Genomic DNA, 19,856 nt, shown 5'->3' with positions numbered 1-19,856 from the left:
TGCCATAGATGTGACAGGTGAAGAAGGCATACAGCTCAGATATCAAGACGCCATAGATGTGACAGGTGAAGAAGGCATACAGCTCAGATATGAAGATGCCATAGATGTGGCAGGTGTAGAAGGCATACAGCTCAGATATGAAGATGCCATAGACGTGACAGGTGAAGAAGGCATGCAGCTCAGATATGAAAATGCCGTAGAGGTGACAGGTGAAGAAGGCATGCAGCTCAGATATCAAGACGCCATAGATGTGACAGGTGAAGAAGGCATACAGCTCAGATATGAAGACGCTGTAGATGTGACAGGTGAAGAAGGCATACAGCTCAGATATGAAGACGCTGTAGATGTGGCAGGTGAAGAAGTCATACAGCTCAGATATCGAGACGACATAGATGTTACAGGTGTAGAAGGCATACAGCTCAGATATCAAGATGCCATAGATGTGACAGGTGAAGAAGGCATACAGCTCAGATATGAAGATGCTGTAGATGTGACAGGTGAAGAAGGCATACAGCTCAGATATGAAGACGCTGTAGATGTGACAGGTGAAGAAGTCATACAGCTCAGATATGAAGATGCCGTAGATGTGCCATATGAAGAAGGCATACAGCTCAGATATCAAGACACCGTAGATGTGACAGGTGAAGAAGGCATACAGCTCAGATATCAAGATGCCATAGATGTGGCAGGTGAAGAAGGCATACAGCTCAGATATGAAGACGCCATAGATGTGGCAGGTGAAGAAGGCATACAGCTCAGATATCAAGACGCCATAGATGTGGCAGGTGTAGAAGGCATACAGCTCAGATATGAAGACGCCGTAGATGTGGCAGGTGAAGAAGGCATACAGCTCAGATATCAAGACACCGTAGATGTGACAGGTGAAGAAGGCATACAGCTCAGATATCAAGACGCCATAGATGTGACAGGTGAAGAAGGCATACAGCTCAGATATGAAGATGCCGTAGATGTGACAGGTGAAGAAGTCATACAGCTCAGATATGAAGACGCCATAGATGTGGCAGGTGAAGAAGTCATACAGCTCAGATATGAAGATGTTATACATCTCACAGGTGAATCTTCAGAGCCTGAAGTCATCAATATCATTGACGATGAGTCTCCTATGGTAAGTAGTGAATGGCACACTCTTCCCCATCTTGCATTCACATTAGTTTCTCTTGAGCTCCTAGGCCTGTCTTCTGGCATCTTACTATCTCTTTGAGTATCACTTTCAGAGAGTGTAATAATAATCTAAAAGAGCTTGTTGCTTCAGTAATTTATAGAAAAAATCAAGGGAGAGAACAGGAAGTCTTTGACTTCCCAAATAAGAAGTGTTTTTGCTGCAACATCAGTTTAAGGTGCTCTTGTCACTGAGGCACCAAGTGCAACTGCAGCTGACTGGGGTACAAACTAGGTGTATTTTTATTGCTCCAAGAAGTCTTTTAAAATGTCACTCTTTTTTTTCTTTTCATTTCCCCTGCTGTTTGAAAGAATAACCCTTGATCCAGATTGTGTAGTTTATTCCATCAGTTTTGGGGTGTTGCTGCTGCCGTGCAAAGCAGAATATGCAGCAGGCATAACATAAAGGGTACTTCCTGACAGAATTATTCTGAGCCTTTTCAAAGGAAAGGCCTCAAACTTTACAACAGAGCCTGCATGACCCAACTCCAGTTCCCAGAGATGGTTTTGGTTTGGGGTTCTTTCATTAGCAACTGTTAATCTAACACAAAATATCTTTGGATAACACAGCACATTTGCCAGTTTGGGGGTAAGAGAGGGAAAGAAACAGCTCCAGGCCTAAATGCAATTAGGAAACTGAAATGGGGAATCAGGAAGTACAGTGTTCAGGTGGTTCTAAGTGCATCTATGTCTACCCCATTGCAGGACAGGGAGCAGAGCCAGCAGCAGCTGAATCTTTCCAGAACATCAGATGAGCCACTGGCAAGGGAAGATGCAGAAGAACCAAGAGACATTGATGAGTATGTTACAGATAAATTGACTCTCTAAAATCTAATTTCTGATACATAGCAGGAGATTTTGCCAAGCTTTTGGGTTCTAGCTTGATTCTGTGCCAAAATTTCAGAATTGGAATAGAGTGGCCTGATGGAAAGAGAAACAATTTAAAAAAAAACAACAAAACAAACCAAAAAATCCAGTAGAGACCATTCCTCTCTGTGCATGAAGCCATTACATAATGTTTCTTCAGTATGGCTTGAAATGCTTGCAATATGTAAAAGCTCTGGGAATAATTGTACTGTTGGGCTGAGATATTGCTAAATCAAAATAGGGGATGTTTTAAGTACCGACATTTTCTTTAGTGGCAACCCTTGGTGCCCAGGAAATAAATGGCTCCATGTTGAAATGGCTGCATGTTCTTCTGGTTCTGCTCTCTCTAGTGATCGGCTACCATTTGATTTCGATCTTCCATATTGGTCAGATGAGGACTCAGAGGTGAGGATCCACATGTTCTTGTCCTTTGTGGTTTGTGGGAGGGAAAGGGACAAAAGGGCAGCTGCACAACTCAGTTGTTTTAGGTGGGTGACACGTGCAGCTGGCTGGAGGCACAGCCCTTGCTGGGAAGCTCCAACTTGCCCATCCCTCCAAGTCCTTTCTTGATGGTGTCCACAGAGGGAGAAGCCCTTGCCAGAATGGCACTGGCAGCTCTGTGTGTTCCTTATAGTTCTATAGCATTGAGTGACTGCACATAGTCCAAGTCCAGTTTGCTTGGTGCCAATAGAAGAGCAAACTGGAATTCTTTCCTTCCAATGCCTGTTGCAGTTTCCTTTCTTCAGCAGTGGTTCACCTTATACTGAGTGTTTATGGATATCACATTTGAATTTTCCCTTTTGAGGGAGAAAGAGGGAAATAAACAGCTCTAGGCCCAAATCCAGTTAGGGACCTGAAACAGGGGAGGAGGGTGTTCAGGGGGTTCCTAATCTGTCTCCATTTCTACCCCATTGCAGCACAGGGAGCAGAACCAGCAGTACCCACATGTTTCCAGTGCATCAGGGAATTCAGCTGATCTACTGGCAAGCAATGATGAAGAGGAACCAATAGATGTTGAAGGGTATGCAAGAGAGAAAATGTCTCTCTAAACTCTAATTTCTGATCTATGGTAAAACTGATTTTTTTACCAAGCTTTTGGGTTCTTCTTCATTCTGTGCAAAACACTTCAGACCTGGAATAAAGTGGTCTGTCTGGAAAAGTACTAATGAAAGAAAAAAAAAGAAAAAACCCAACCTGGAAAATCCATCAGAAACCTCTGTTCATAAAGTCATTTAGCCAGATGGCTTCACACATGCTGAAATTCTTGCAGTACATAAAATTTCTTGGGATGACTGTGTTGCTGGGATGGATATTGCAAAATCAGAATAAGGAATGTTTCAAAAACTGACAGTTTGTGTACTGGTAGCTCTTGGTTTGCAGTGAAATTAATGGCTGCATGTTCTTTTTGGTTCTGTTGTCTCTAGTGCATGGCCAGCAGGTCCTGCTAATCCTCTGGCTGAGGAGAATGAGGACTCAGAGGTGAGGATCCACATGTTGATTTATTCATCCAGCATGAAGTATTTAGGGCTGTGTCAGCAGAATTTGCTCTTTTGGGGGCAAATGAGGGAAAGAAACAGCTCCAGGCCAAATTAAATTAGGGAACTGAAACAAGGGAGCAGGGAGAAAGGTGTTCAGGTGGTTCCTAGATGCCTCCATTTCTATCTCACTGCAGGACTGGGAGCGCCCATATTTTTTCAGAACAGCAGAGAATTCAGCTGAGCTACCTGCAAGTGATGCTGGAGAGGAACCAAGAGATAATCAAGGGTATGGGAGAAAGAAACTGTTTCTCTGATTTCTGATATATGGTAAACCTAATGTTTTGCTAAGCTTTTGGGTTCTGCTTGATTCTGTGGCAAAACATCAGACCTGGAATACAGTGTCCTGCAGAGAAGTAATGTAAAAATCAAGCAGCAAAATCCAGTAGAAGCCATTCTTCTTTGTGCATGAAGAAATTATTAAATGTTAAATATGTTAAATAAGGCTTGAGATATACTGAAATGCTTGCAGTACATAAAAGCTCTGGGAATGATTGTGTTGTTGGGCTGGGATGTTGCTAAATCAGAATAGGGAATGTTTCAATTTCTGACAGCGTATGTGTTTCCGTAATCCTTGGTGCCCAATGAAGTTAATGTTGCATGTACTTCTGGTTCTGTTCTCTTTAGCAGATGGCTAGACAGTGTATATGTTGCTCGAGTTTGGATGCCTTATTACCCAGTGGTAAGGACCCAAACCTCTAGTCCAAGTCCAGTTAGGGAACTGAAACAGGGGAGCGTGGAGGAGGGTGTTCAGGTGGTTCCTAAATTGCCTCAATTTCTACTCCATTACAACAGTGCTGGAATTTGCAGCTACGGCCACAATTCTTCAGAGCAGAAGATAATTCAGTTGTGCTAGTGATGGGGAGCTATGAAGAGGAACAAAGTGATAATGATGAGTACGTACCAGAAAATATCTCTTCACAGCCTAATTTTGACTATATAGTAGAAACATTTTTTCCAAGCTTTTGGGGTCTGTTTGATTCTGAGGGAAAAAATTTGACTTGGCATATAGTAGCCTGTCTGGAAGAGAACCAACTAATTTGAGAAAAGCAAACACCAAAGTCAAGAGGAAATCTTACTTCTCTCTTCAACAATATTGAATACTTCTGAGAAAATGGCCTGAGTTGCACTGCAGTACATAAAAGTTTTTGGAATGATTGTGTTACTGGGCTGGGATGTTGCTAAATCAGATTACGGGATGTTTCAATCTCTTACAGTTTATGTATCAATAACCCTTGATGGACAGTGGAATTAATGGCTGCATGTTCTTTCTGGTCCTTTTCCCTCTAGGGCACAGCAAGCAGGTCCTGCCAGTCCGCCAACTAGTGAGGATGAGGACTCAGAGGTGGGGATCCACATGTTCTCATAATTTCTACTTTGTGGGAGGGGAGGGAATGGAGGGGAAGCTGCACAACTCAGTTGTTTTAGGTGGGTGACACAGGCAGCTCTTGCTGGGAAGCTCCAACTTGCCCATCCCTCCAAGTCCCTCCTTGGTGGTGTCCACAGAGGGAGAAGCCCTTGCCAGAATGGCACTGGCAGCTCTGTGTGTTCCTTATAGTTTTATAGCATTGAGTGACAGACTGCACATAGTCCAAGTCCAGTTTTCCTGGTGCCAATAGAAGAGCAAACTGGAATTCTTTGCTCCCAGATTTCTGTTGTGGCTTCCTTTCTTCAGCAGTGGTTCACCTTATACTGAGTGTTTATGGATATAACATTTGAATTTTCCCTTTTGAGGGAGAAAGAGGGAAATAAAGAGCGCCAGGTCAAATCCAACTAGGGAACAGGAACAGGGGAGGAGGGTGTTCAGGGGCTCCTAAGCTGCCCCTGTTTGTACCCTGTTGCAGCAATGAGAGCAGAATCAGCAGCACCCACTTCTTTGCTCTTCAGGGCAGTGGCTCTTTGTGCTACTGCTTTGAATGCTCTTAGGCAAAGTTCGAGGGTGATGCCCTACCCTTGCTCCCCTCCTCTGCTGTAACTGCTTTCTGAGCTGGGGTTTGTGTGCAGCACCAGGGGGGCTCACCAAATCTAATTGTATCTTCTTTTCTCTCCCTTCCCATGTGCATCGATGGAAGCTTCTTGAAGGTGAGTTGATGTTTCACAGTTGATAATGGAGTTGTCTTAAACATAACTGTTATTTTTGGGGTTCTTTTTTTTCTAATTTGTTTGCTTTTGTTTTGTTTTGTTTTCAAGAAACTCAAGAAGCAGGGATTGAAACTGCCTTTAGCAAAAAACAAAGGACTGTGCTTTAATAGACCAAGTGTGTTGGTTTGTAGAAGAGTAGTCACAAAGTCTGGAAGGGTTCATCCTTACTATTTGGGAAAGTAGTTTGTTTAGGATTGTTTTTAACTTGGCTGAACAGAGTCCATTTAAAATAGGAACCATTACTGACTATTTATATAACTTATTTCAAGGGTAGCTCCAGGGACAGAAAGAACAATAGATCTAACTTCTGAAAATTAAATTACAGTGTATGGACAGGAAAGGAGAAATGTTACGCTGAACAGCCAGGAACAGGTGGATGGCTCTGGTAATGGAACAGGAGCTAATGATGCACCTGTGGCTGACTCAGCCCCTGCAGAACAGGGAGCAGAGGAGGAGGACACTCAGAGTTCAGAGTATGTATGCCTCATGCCCCACCACACACAGAATTCTGTGCCTTCCTTTCTTTTCTGTGTAGGACTTAGTAATACTGCTATGCCTGATTTATCTTTGACGCCTTCCCTACTCTACTTATTTCCCTCCTTCTGCCATGTTGCAGGATGATCACATGATACTATTTGAATTTTGGGAGAAAAAAGCAGCCCAAAACAGATGTGCATCTTTGCATAGAGCCTTAGAGATGAGTGTGGGGGTATGGCAAGGAATGGGGATTGGTCACAGGCCAAAGCTCAGTATTGCATTTGCTTTTTCTGACAAGCTGTAGTAGTGATGTTAGATATGGAAATGCTTCCATTGTAATCACTGGGGCTTGGCATCAGGGGGCCAGCAGGCAGCAGCTGGGCAAATTCCAACAAAAATTCCCTGCTGGAACGGTGCCAGCTGGTTGCCTTTCTCCTGGAGCTGGAGCCCTTCTTCCCAAGGTAGACTTGCACACAGGCAGTTGTGGAGGTCGTGCTTTTATGGCCAATGCTGGATGTCACAGGCCCTGATTTACTTGCTTCTGTGATGGAAATCTTGCAGTTCAAGTTGGGTGCCTGCACAGTAAAATTCCCATTCTGCAGGGGAACAGGAAAGTCCTGCTGTAGGAGCACTCCATCAGGATAAGAAAGATACAGTTCATTACACTGATTAATTTTAACCAAGTGTCTGTGTCACTAGGGAGGACAAAGAATATTATAATTATGGTATAAGGTTTTCAAATTGGTTTTTTTGGGGTGGGGAAAAGACACAGCTTTGAGGCTTTAGGAAAGGCAATGTAGGAGATAACTTGAGTATGGAACTTTTAGGTGTCAGGTCTTAAACATGCCACCTAAAGGGCTTCTACGATTCTAAACCTTAATTTGGCATTTTGCCAATGAATTTGTAGATACTTAAGTTTTGATTGTTAAGTCTGTAGGTGAACAAATCCCAACCCCTGGTTAATATAAAACAGGAATACTTTGTCCCTCCAGTCTCAAGCTTCTCAATTACTGAATGTAACTGTTCTGTTTAGTTAAGGCCAAAATAGCTCAGTGCTGCAGCATTTAAAATTGACCAAAGGCTCCTTCCCAGGGTTGGATCTTGCCAGAGCTGTATTACTCTGTAGTTTAAAACTGGGACCTAGAATGAATATTCTGGGGTGAATAATTCCCAGAGGACAGCTGATGCTGTAGTTACAAAGCTGTCACTGATGACCTGCTGGAAGTCAAGGTTGCCATACACAAACTGGCCAGTGCTAGAGACTGCTGCTACTTCAAAGCCCAGAGCAGGGTGACTGACTGCACCATTCTCCCAGTGAAAACCAGGACATCCTTTCCCTCAGGGCAGGGGAGATGGGAGACCCGAAATCCTCATTAAATGCAGCAAACAGAGCCTTAAAGACAGCAGGGATCTTCAAAGGAAATGTGTCATGGCTAGTCAGTGCAGTTGTATGAATATGTGAGCTTTTATATATCAATAACCACTGAAGTGTGGTCATATTAACAGCTGCATGTTCTTTCTAGTTCTGTTTCCTCTAGTGCACAGCAAGGAGTTGTTGTTAGGTGTCCAATTTGCATGGAATTTTACTCGGAGGTAAGGATCCACCCGTTGTTGTCCTTTCTGCTTTGTGGGAGGAGAAAGCCAGAAGTGGGGAGCTGCACAAGTCAGTCGGATGATGTGGGATGCTGTGGGCAGCTGGCTGGAAGCACAGCCCTTGCTGTGAAGCTCCACAAGTCACTTCTTGGTGAATGTAGAGGCAGAAGCCCTTGCCAAGATGGCACTGGCAGATCTGTGGGTCCCTTGTAATTCTAACTGATTCCATATGTTCAAAGTCTCATTTGCCTGGTGCCAATAGGGCAGCAGACTCAAATTCTTTCCTCACAATAAATGTTGTGATTTTCTTTCTTCCAGTTTACTCAACGTGGACGACAGCTTGTGGCAACCCTGTGTGGCCATGTCTTCTGCAGTAGATGCCTCCCGATTGCCCTGGAGGCCGCTCACATGTGCCCAACCTGCAGAATGGAACTTACTCCAGAACTATACCATACCATTTATTTATGAGTGCTTCTGCTTCTCAGGACAGACTGAGATAGATCTTGGACAATAGGCAGTGTAGAGACTTGTTTCTTTATGTATATAGTTCTTCCTCTATATAGTTTCATTTTTGCTGAATTCAATTTAAATAAAGTTTTGATTGATTTAAATATAGTCTGTCTGCTCTTCTGTGCTGGACTGTACTGATTGTAGTTCTTGTGGCCAGTGTGTGTTGTACAGGGAAAAAGAAACACAGCCTGCTTGGGGTGAGAGGGATTCAATTTCTCAGGCCAGACTCTGGTGGACGCTTTGGGGAAAATGTCATGACTTTATTCCTCAGAAGATGGAAAGAGTAGCAGGTTGTGCACACATCGAAAGAAAGCAATGTTCTTTGACAATAACTGCTACATTAACAAACTGCTGCATTTAGTGCTGTAAGGTTTCATTAGAATTAGAATCTGGAGGCTTTCAAAGGAAGGTGTTTTTGAATGTCTGAAGTTGGTTACCATCTTTGAGCTGTTGGCAGTACAACTATGTTGTAGCTTCCTTCAATCACAGCAGTATAATCCTATGTTACACTGAAGAGGAATGCAACTGTCCAAAGATTTAGAAATTGGACATAAGAGAGGAAAGAAAATTACTTCTGTTATACAAAAGTAATAAAGAGGCACAGGCAGATCTCAGGTAAACAATGGGAGAGTAAATTCATTGTGTCATGAAACAGAAAACTCAGATGACCAAACTGAACTGAGGTCCTCTGTGTGCTAAAAGTTGGTCATCTGTGTGGACATGAATCCTTAATTTTGGTTTTTCATTTTTGTCTTTATTGTATTATTTATCTGCTTCCTCAGTCATATTTCAAGATGTCCTAATATTGCCATATTTAGGTAGAGGTAGTAATAAACAAGGTTCAATGTAGCCCCTAATTTTTATGTGGCTTGGTCTTAATAAAAAAATGAAAACATTAGTATTAGCCTGATAAAGTGATTTTTTGATTTTTGTTTTTAATGAAACCTACTTGAGTTGTCAAAATTAAACTCAAAGATAATTCTTCAACAGACACAAATAAAATTATTTAATTACAAGACGGCCATAAATTTTAGACTGATGTTTTTTGGTTCTCATTTTTGCTAGACTTTTAGCTACTTGGTGGATGCAATGACAGTAAGCAGAAATGTCTTGTTAAATTATCTATATGTCTTTCTAAAAGCTATACTCCTAGGTGACATGCAATGCCACGTATTCTCATTAAAAGGAGCATTTAAGGAAACGATTTATGGTCAAGTAAATTTAAGTAATGAAATGGCACTCAGCTGATTTTATAATAGGTTTAAAGAGATGTTAGTATGGCTCAACACTATCAGCTGAGGCAATTTTCTTTTAAAATTTTGGTATAGGGTTAGGAATTAAAGCATTCCGTGTGTGTATATATATATCTATATATAATTTTTAGAAAGTATTGATCTAGGAAAGCACTGATTACCAAAAAGAAACTGAATAGTTAAAGCATTGGTTTCAGTTGTGGTGCATAGTTGTCAGCAGAAGGAAAAGCACATTTTCAGCTCATTTCATCATTGATCTGTAGGCATAGAAGAAATGGGGTATTTTGAGCTTTGAAGGCCAGACCAGAAAGACAGCACATTTGAATTGTTCATTTCTCATAATCGGTGCTTTCGGATTCATACAAGGTGCTTAAATATTCATCTATTAAATGTATATTTGGAATTGCTTTAGTGTCTTTGCATTTTATATAAAGTATTAAATCTACTTTGGGATTCTTCAAAAAATGGAAAAGTCCCTACCCATTCTTCAACACCCAGCATGTTGTCAATTACCCAAAAGGATGAATTGCAATAACAGAGAAACTTTTGTAAGAAATGAGCCTCCTCATGTAGAGCCGGAGCTGAACATATCCTTGTGCTCTCCAGAGCCCCGGATCAATTTCCACCATTCTCCCCACACCCCAGAGCACCCAACAGGACCAGGGGCGGAGGAGCAGCCCTGAACCTGGCAGGGCTGAGATGGGTTCCCTGCTGCTCTCAGGAGCCACAGCCCTTCCTTCTGAACACAGGTCCCGAGGCAGAGTGGCTAGAAGGAAAAGTGAATACTAATTCTGCTTCTTCTGCTCTGTCACCTTCCGTAGTGGAGCAGGGCTTCAGGAGGAAGGTGTAATGAACAAAAAAAAAAAAAATTAAACTTTTGGGGAATGTTGTTAACAATGTATGTATGAAAAGGGATGTTGTTGATACAAGTAACAAGTTATAATTGGATATATAGTTAACAGGGTGTGGTGCAGGATTGGATGTTGTGGGTACAAAGTAAGGTTTTATTAAAACTCAATACTGTTGTGTATACTTAAAAGGGGACTGGAACCAGGCAGGAAATGCCAATCTGTGTAGTGGGGGCAGAGAAGCTCCTAGAAGTATAACATCGTAGAACACAGCCACAGCTTGGATTAAGACTGGAGGAGAGACCAACCACTAAGAAGCAAGAATCTCAAAATGATTGGCCAAGACGGCGCCAACTTATGGGGCCAGTCAGCAACAGAAAAAGAAACCTATTACAGCACGGATCCTGAGCGCCCCAATAAGGGAAGAAGAGAGAGACTTTAAAAGGCCTGGCGTGTGTGACACCCGGGTCTTTCCTTGGAGCTGGTATCCTTAGAAATGCCCCTAGGTATACAGTTACTAAGTTATTGAAACAGTCTCTGGACTGGCCAGAGGCTTTGGCTTCCAGTTGTTCTGTCGGTAATAAACAGGCTTGCTTGTTTTTAATTAACCAGCCTGCTTTTTATTTCTTACTTTAAAGTTTTTGTTGTAAGCCTGTCCATAACAACTGGGGCATCGCCCTGGAGAGCCACACCCAGAGGCGGGTCTGGTGTAGGACTTGGATTTGGGAGGTGCACCCGGACGATTCCAGCTGACTGGATTCTTGAGGAGTACATTGGATCCACAGAGGGGCTGCTGGCTTGATCCTCAGGAACTCCTGGAAGCCTCAACAACTTAGAGTAGCCTTCCAGGCAGCGGGAGAGGTCCTCGCAGCACTTGGGTGAGCGGCACCTGGGTGAGTGTGCGAGGGGGATGGAGGGTATGGAAGGGTACACCCCGAATGGTGAGAGAGTGTGTGTGAGTGAGACGGGGCCGGCAGGCCAGACCCCCGGAGCGATAGTGGAAGGAAGCGAGAGGGCAGAGGACTGAGTGTGGTACCCTTGGGGCTCAGCCATCCCCAAGACCCCTGGGGTGGGCTGGATTGAGGGATTCGGTCCCAAGAGCACCCAGGGAATGCCTCAGAGTGAGGGGATACCCCTAAGAGGGCCACGGAGGGCTGAGTGCCCAGAGCTTCCCAGGGGTGGGTCTGGGAAGACCGTCCAAAGCCATTAAAGGTGACTTCCGTGGGTTCCCAGAAACCCAGTGCCTGGAAAGGTCCTTTGGAAGCAGGACCTCAGCGTCGGTGGTAGAAAATACTCCTAACCGGAGACCGACGATAGGGAGCCACCGGTTAGGGGAGTGTCCTCCTTTTTGGTAGGGGGGGATCGGAGTCCCGGCCGAGGGGGGTAGGACCCCAATTCTCTGCACGGCGGGCACGCGGGGCGGGCACGCACCTGGTCCTGCACGGGGTGGGCTGGGCAGGTGGACGCACCTGGTTTCGGCCACGCCAGGCAAGTTAGGGGGATCCTCCTGGCCTGGTGACTCGGAGCTGGGATCTCCTCCTAGCTTGGCAAGCTAGGGTCAGGGAATTTGTTGTTTCCTTTTATGTGGTACTTCAGTTACATAGTTTTTACTTTTGAGTCCAGGACTACCTGGATGTAATTTATTGGTATCATTGCTTTTCTAGGTGCTGATTATTTGGGGATAGAAATGGTTATTGTTTAACTGTTTCAAGCTGAGTTAATTGTGTGTGTGTCGAAGGTCAGAGCACGGTGTAAGTGAGGTTCTGGGGTGAGGTGGTAGCCAAGAGTCCCCAGACCACTTACCGGACAGGGAGAATGAACTTAAAAAGCATTTCGTTAGAGAGAGAGTATATCTGTTTAGTGTACTGTTAGTTTGAAGGTAGAGGTATTAAAAATTATAAGTTGCTAAATTTTATGTTTGAGTTCAAGACTACTTGAACGCATTTAGTTGGTACAAGTTGGCTTTTGGAATAAGTAGAAAGTTTAAGTCTTCATTTTGCAGCGAGTGGTGCTGGCAGCCGCGAGGCGCCGTTGGAGTGCGAGGCAGCGGCGGCTCAGAGGAGCCACTTTGCGGCCGGGCCTCCCTGGGAGGGGCCGCGGTGACGGGCGGGCATTGCCTGACGAGAAGGGGGCGGCCAAGGGGGCTGAGCCTGGCAGAGGGCCCTGGGGCTGCTTGCTAGCAGTGCTCCAGCTTGTGACCCTAATCATCAAGTTACAAGGAATGTAACCTATTTATTTATATGTGTGACTTGATTGCGATCGGAATCTTGTGGTCAGTTATAGCGAGTTATTTTATTCTTTTTGTTTCTATAGATTGTTTGTTTTATTGGATCATTTCATTACTTTTGTTTGTTGTATTAATTTCAATTACGAGAATGCCAATTTGGTATTTTGGATCATTACTAGTTATATTTAGTTTGATCTTTTTATTGTAATCTATTCAGATTGTTTGATTTAGTTGTTTCTGTTAGATTTATTTGGTACTTTAATAGTATAGTTTTATTTTGATTTTGCATTTTAATGGTTTTATTTCAGTTTATCAATTATTTTATTCAATTGTTTTACTAGACAAAAATTTGCCCAATTTAATTATTTAATTCCAATAATTCCATTTAATTATTTTATTTAAATTTGACAGTTGTGATTTCAATTAGTCTAATTCAATTATTCTCTTTCAATTGTACTAATTATTTCATTCTATTTCAATTATCTGAATTATTCTCATTTAAATCTGAACTAGGTTAAAGTTGCTATTTCAATTCCATTTGTTTTATTTTAATTGTTTTATTCTGATTTGTTTATTTCAATTGTTTTATTTTAATTGATTAATTATTTGATTGTTTCTATATAAATATATATATTCTATTTTTTATTTCAAATATATATTTCAATTGTTTTATTCCAATTGTTTTATTTCAATTTATTTCAATTGTTTTATTTCAATTCATGAATTAATTCAATTTTTGATATTAAAACAAAAACAAAACAAAAAATGATTCCAATTGTTTTATTCCAAATGTTTATTTTAATTGTTATGAAGAATTGTTTGTTTAAATTGTTTTATTTTAATTCATTTATTATCTTTATTAAGATTAATTATATAATTATTCAAAATTAGATCATCCTATTTTGTTCTGATAGTTTATTTCTAATAATTTTATTGAATTTTAGTAGTTTATTCCAGTTGTTTCTTTATTGCAATTGCACAATTTTAATTTCATAATTCTAATTAATTTCATTCTGATTGTTTTTATTGAAATTCAATTATTTTATTTTAATTCTTTTATTTCAATTTTTTAAATTAAATGTCAACAGTTTTATTTTTGTTTGTTTTCAATCACTTGATCATTCCATCTGGTATTAATTACATTATTTTAGATTGTTAAATTCAATATTTTGGATAAAAGTTATTTTTGACCAATCAAGGTTCACATTGCTATATCAGTTTATTCAGTCAAGAGTAATTTCAATTGTCCTGTTTCACATAAGTGTAGATCCTTTCATTAGCTCATTTGACTTACTGCTTGCTAGGTTAGTTCGTTGTCCAGTTAATTTATAAAATGGGGCAGGGTACTAGTAAGAACTCCCGCAGGGGAGGGATTAAGAAGGGTAAGCTGAAAGAAATTCCACCCAGTAGCCCTTTAGGAGAAATGATTGAAAAGTGGGAAGGTGATGAGAAGTTTAAAGGATTATCTAAAATAAAGATGATACAATATTGTGTGGAAATATGGCCAAAAGAAGCTCTCCAGGAAGGGTCAGTTTACTGGCCTTGGTATGGTTCAAAGGACAGGTGGTTGTGTTTAGCTTTAAACAAATATGTGAATTTGAGGAAGAGTGTGAGTGAGGAAGAAACTAAGTATGCAAGTTGTTGGTTAGAAAGTGATACCCTGGAGGAAAAAGCAAAAGGGTACAAAGTGTCAAAGGACATTAAGAATGTTAAAGACTCAAGGGAAAAGCCCGCAAGAAGGTGGGACCCTTTATCTTCCACCCTCTTCCCCTCCTGTTCCTCCGGCACCTCCTCTTGTCCAACCTGCTCCTTCAATACCTGCACCTGTCCAACCTACCCCTTCAGCCTCTCCGACTCCTCCCCATATTCTCTCCACACCATCAACAGGAAGTACATTAACAGCCCCAAGTCAGGTGGTTATAACCCCTGACTCCAGGATTAAGGTTTCGTCACATCCTCCAAACCTCCTCATAACCAGTGCTAACCAACCTCCTTCACAGAGTGTTGTCTTAACACCTCCAAGACACATAAATGAAACAAAGATTGAAGGGAGAGGGGGATTAGTAGCGAATAGTGATTGGCAGAATAGTGTGCAAGGAAATAAAGTTCAAGGTTGTAATTGTGGTAAAGCTGAAACAGCTAGTCCAATATCCCACCATTGTAACACTCGGTTTAAAACCAGTGTTGCTCAGGAGGAGAAAGGGCAGAAAGACTATTTCCCCTAAGGGAAGTTCCCATGGGAGGAGCCAATGGAATAGGATTTGTGAATGCCCCATTGACAGCTTCCGAGGTGAGGAATTTTAAGAAAGAAACAAAGACCTTGGTAGAAGAATTGCACACCAGCTAGATCAATTCCTAGGTCCTAATATCTATACCTGGGAAGAATTAAATTCAATAATAGGAATTTTATTTTCTCCCGAGGAGATGCAGCTAATACAAATTGCAGGAATAAAAGTGTGGGAGAAAGAAAATAGAACGGGCCACCCTGCAGATGTTCCCCCTGGGGAGGTTAAAATGCCCCTAACACCACCGGATTGGGACACAAATAATGAAGCAGGGCAGAAGAGTATGGGGGAGTATAGATCTTTGATCATAAAAGGAATCAGGAACGCAGTTCCGAGAGCAAACAATGTAAAGCTAACATTTGATAGCCATCAGGAAAAGGATCAGGCTCCAAGTGCGTGGTTAGCCCGGTTAAAAAGAAATTTTCAACTTTACTCCAGTGTGGATGCAGAAAGCCGGGAGGGAAAGGTACTCATTAGGGTACACTTTGTGGCGAGGCCTTGGGATGATATTAGAAAGAAACTGGAAAAGCTTGAAGAATGGCAGGAAAGGAGTTTAAATGAGCTATTAAAGGAAGCACAAAAGGTGTTTCTAAGGAGGAAGGAGGAGAAGGCGAAAATGAAGGCAAAAATCATGGTAGCAGTAGCAAGGGAAAGTCAGGGAAAGCCGGAAGAAACCCAAAAGGAGATAGAATGGCATAAGAGGGAGAGAAAACCAGACCAAAGAGGAGAATTTGAAAAACGAGAGTGATTTTATTGTGGTAACAGGGGTCATGTCAAGAAAAATTGTAAGCAGTTCATAAAAGACCAGAAGTTATACAGAGAAATTGAGATAGGAGTTGGAGAAGGAGAAGATTAGGGATGTCAGGGGCTCTATTCTCTGAGGGCAGTAAAGGATTTAAAAGGGGAGCCCTTGATAAATTTAGAGGTTGGTCCTCAGAGAGAAGAATTTGAATTTTTAGTAGATACAGGAGCTGATAGGTCATGTGTTTTTAAGATGCCAGAAGGTAGTGTGTTGCTTCTCTTTGGACCACCACTTGTTGCTTTCGGTGGTCACTCGCCGCTGTCCCCTGTCCCTCCCCGGCCCCCCGGGACCCTCCGGCTAGCTGTCCCCTCTGGGGCTGGGGTTTGCCGTGGTCCCGCTGCCCTGGGCTTACCAGGCAGCGGCTGGGTTAGCACGGTCCGAGCAGCAGCGTTGCCTCGGTCGCCGCTAGGATTCGAGATAAAGAGACCCAGAGAGACCAATGGTATGCTTGTCCAGAGAGATTGTATTGCGTGAAGCGTTGCTGGGACCAAAAGGCCACGGGCTATTGCCCAGATACAGTTTTATACAGCAAAATTAAGATATAAGGTCTAAACACTAGAGACAGTGTTCAGCTAAGGCACATCAGAACCACCCCAGGGGCCAGGTCCAATGGGAACTGCTCAGGGGTGGAAAGAAGGGGGTTTACAGAGGAATGCTGAAGCAGGACGTTCCCGAAACAGTGGAGCATACATAAATGTATCTTTTCCCTCAGTTTACCATTCCCAAGGCCTTTCTAAAACAATGGGGCATACATGAATGTATCCTTTTCCTCAGTTTACCATTCCTAAGGCCTTTCTAAAACCTTCCTCCACACTACCATGCCAGCATGATAGCTACAATTCCCTCTTCTTTACTTAATAAGAAGAACAGTGCCTTGGGAGAAGGTAAAACTGTGGCTCTTAAACTGCAGTGTCTTTCTGCTTGTCATCTTCCCACCAATCGCTTTCCGTGGCGGCAGCAGCGATGAAAACTGGTGCGGAAGCCTTTGGCTTCGAGGTGATGACCTTGGAGACGATCCGCTTCAGAATCCCAAATGCTAACAGAACTAAAAACAATGCAACTAGAAAGTAAAAGATGTCTTTTAAAAGAGACACTGCCAACCCAGAAAGATCCTAGTCTTTGAACAGAGTTTTAAACCAATCCTCATTTTCTTGCTTCATACTCCCAGTGAGGCTTCTCATTTTCTGAATGGACGAGTGGACACTCTGACTTTTAGATGACAGATCAAAACAACACAACCCATCAAATTCTTTACATCCATGACCATGTGCCCACAGCAGGAAATCAATAGCTGTCCTATTTTGGAGGGTAGCCTTCCTGGTTATTTCCTCATCTTCTAGGAGGTCACTCAGGGCTGCTGATGTTAAATTTGCCTGCTTTGTCACCCAGCATTCTAGATTGCCTAATTCACTCAATGCTTTGGCTGCCGCAACCCATGGTAAAAACACAGAGACGGCAACTCTTTTGGATTTTGCCCAATGGTAAATTCCTGCATCACAATGTTCATCAAATTGACTTGCACTCCGCTTAGTAATCTTTTTCTCACCTTTTGCTTGCCCAATTGGAATTTGGGTCATGTTGGGGGAAGCAAGGGTCAGATGCCCAAAAGTGCATGGACCTCCAATAAGACGAGAGGGGATTCCTGGGTATGCTCTGTCCCCACAGATAAGAAACATTCCCTTGTCCAGCTTGTGTGGACGGAAATCAGTGGTGGATGTAAATTTCAGCTTATAGACAGCTGTGCACCATTGACCTGCTCTGAATTCTACCTTGTACTGTTTGACATGCTCATATAATTTTACTTCTTTGGTTGGGGAAAAATCAAATTGAATGCAGAATTCAGCTTTTGCAGAGCCTAGGAGTTCTAATTCCTGGGGCTCTCCCTCAGCAGTGGGCAAATGTGAGACCCATCCTTGCCACAAAATGAGGGGATTTCGCACTGGTGCTTTAACTTGTCCTGCACCTTTAGGTATTTTATTTTCGTTCACCTGCTTTTGCAAATGGACCAGATCAATTGGGAACTCATCCTCCTTACTTGGCACCCCTATTAAACATGTGGACATTGGATTTTCTGCTGAGGCAGTGGGCAAACACATAAGATCTTGTTGCAAGGCTTGGGCTAGCGTGACCCACACATTTTTCTTGGGCTGTGGAACAATCCATGCATCCACCATGGAAGGGTAGATGACCATTCCCTGGAACTAAACTATGAGCAGGAATGTGGAAATTGAGATTCTGCTACTCTGAAAGAAAGATAAAATCATATAACAAAGTAAACTAACTCTGAAAAAGATACAATTTGCTCTGCCAGTATAAAGGAAAATGATTCCCCCCCTCCCACTTTCCCCCCTTGTTGAGGAGGCCCTTCAGACCCTGGAGTCCTCGGGGTTGCTGCTGCTGTAGCAACCACCCTTTCCCGTGGTTTTATCACTGAGTCCTCTGTCCTCAGCACAGCTTTCCTGGTGCACTCCTCGATGAGCTGATCGAGTGTGGGGGGAGGCGATGATGGAAGAGCCAGGATGACTCGCTGACAGACTTCATTTGCATTTGTGGTGACAAGTTCTAATATAAGCTGGTCTTGGAACTCTGGATTTTGCACCCTTTTTTCCACAGAGGCTCGCACTCGATCCACAAAATCCATGAATGGTTCTGCAACAGACTGCTTCAAAGCACTATAAGAAACAACAGGTTCTTTAGAAGGCATGTTAAAAAATGCACGTTCTGCTGCATCCCTGGACAGGTCCAACACTGCCCTGGGAATGCCTGCTGCTTGCTTTTCAGCTTGGCTCCAATCACCCTCACCCACTAGATGTTCTAAAGTGATTTCCTCATCCTCTGTATCTGTGGAATGACTTGGATTTTGCAGAATCTCTGGGAGGAGATGTCCTGCAAGCCTTCTCCAGGTTCTTTCCCACAATCTAAACTCAGACTGAGGGAGCAAGCAACTGAAAAGATGTTTCAAGTCAGCAGGGACATATGTTTTAGAGCTTAGAGTAGCTTTTAAAATGCTCTTAAAAAAATCACTTCTTTCCCCAAACTCACGCTTTGTTTTGCAAAGTTCCCTAATACTATCATACGAAAGGGGCTCCCATTTGGCGTTCTGTCCCCTGGCATTATAGATCACAGGGGTCAGGAACGCACGGTCGGTGTCTCTGACCAGTTCCCGGTTCCCCGCGCTGACAGTGTTGGTGCTGCCGTTGCCAGAGAGACCGGGAGAGGGAGAGGGAGGCGGGCCGGCTTGTGTGGGAGTGGCCGCAGCCGGCGGGGCCGTGTGGAGCGGGGCAGGGGGCAGGGGGTGGTGATGCAACTGCGAGGGGAGGAGCTGAGGGCTGAACCGGGGGCTGGAATGTGGGATGAAATGTGGGCTGAACCATGGGCTGAACCGGGGGCTGGATCGCCGCAAGGGAGGAGGGGTTGGGATCGGGGACGGGCGAAGGAAGGGGTATGTGGGCTGGCACAGGGAGCACCGGGAGCACCGCGTGGCCGCCTCCATGTTTTGGTGGCTGCACGAGGGGGATGGGGGGTGCAAAGCATGGATTTTCAGCTGCGGGAGCGAAAGCAGGAGGCGGAGAAGGGTTAGAAACTAAATCTACATCTGCACGGTTAGTTTTTTCACCGCAGGGGGCGCGGGGAGACACAGGGGACGCAACAGGGCGCTTTTCTGCTCCCCGGGCGCACTGAGTGTCTGCACTCTCTTTCACAACATTGTAAATGAACAAAAACATTCTCATAAAACCTTCTTTCACTGAGGGATCTCCTGCCTTTGTCCTTTCACTCAGCACTGCACCCACACTCTTCCAAAATCGTCTTCTCTCACTACTTGCTCTGTTACCTCGGGAAAACTTACTGATAACCATCTGACAAACTCTTTCACAAGGCTCTTAGGAAATTTGACACCTGCACTCTGCAGGGGCTCCTGAACTTGCTTATAAATCTCTTTCTGCTGTGTAGTCAGCGTAACACCCATCGCTACCTTCACAGCAAATCTCAACCAATTACTGCAGCAAACCCCAAGTTCTAAAGCTACGACGGAGACTCCCGTCACACCTGCGCGCTGGCGTGTCCCCCCTCGGGCACAAGAGAGCCGATGTCTCCTGGCCGGGCCCCTGCCCCCCAGTACCGAGACTCACCCACTGCC

General features: G+C 43.5%; 1 long non-coding RNA gene across 1 annotated transcript; it reads left to right on the top strand.

The window, feature by feature from the left end:
* Positions 1 to 1,008: 1,008 nt before the first annotated feature.
* On the top strand, positions 1,009 to 4,984 carry LOC146767629 (uncharacterized). The gene is made up of 6 exons (XR_014954869.1): positions 1,009 to 1,126; positions 1,885 to 3,067; positions 3,471 to 3,525; positions 3,719 to 3,810; positions 4,377 to 4,477; positions 4,872 to 4,984. It is a non-coding gene; the product is annotated as an uncharacterized LOC146767629 (long non-coding RNA).
* Positions 4,985 to 19,856: the final 14,872 nt, after the last annotated feature.

Source organism: Lonchura striata, chromosome 4 (assembly GCF_050655825.1).
Source record: "Lonchura striata isolate lonStrDom1 chromosome 4, ASM5065582v1, whole genome shotgun sequence".
Classification (NCBI taxonomy): domain Eukaryota; kingdom Metazoa; phylum Chordata; class Aves; order Passeriformes; family Estrildidae; genus Lonchura; species Lonchura striata.
This window is presented reverse-complemented; position numbering and strand designations above follow the sequence as displayed.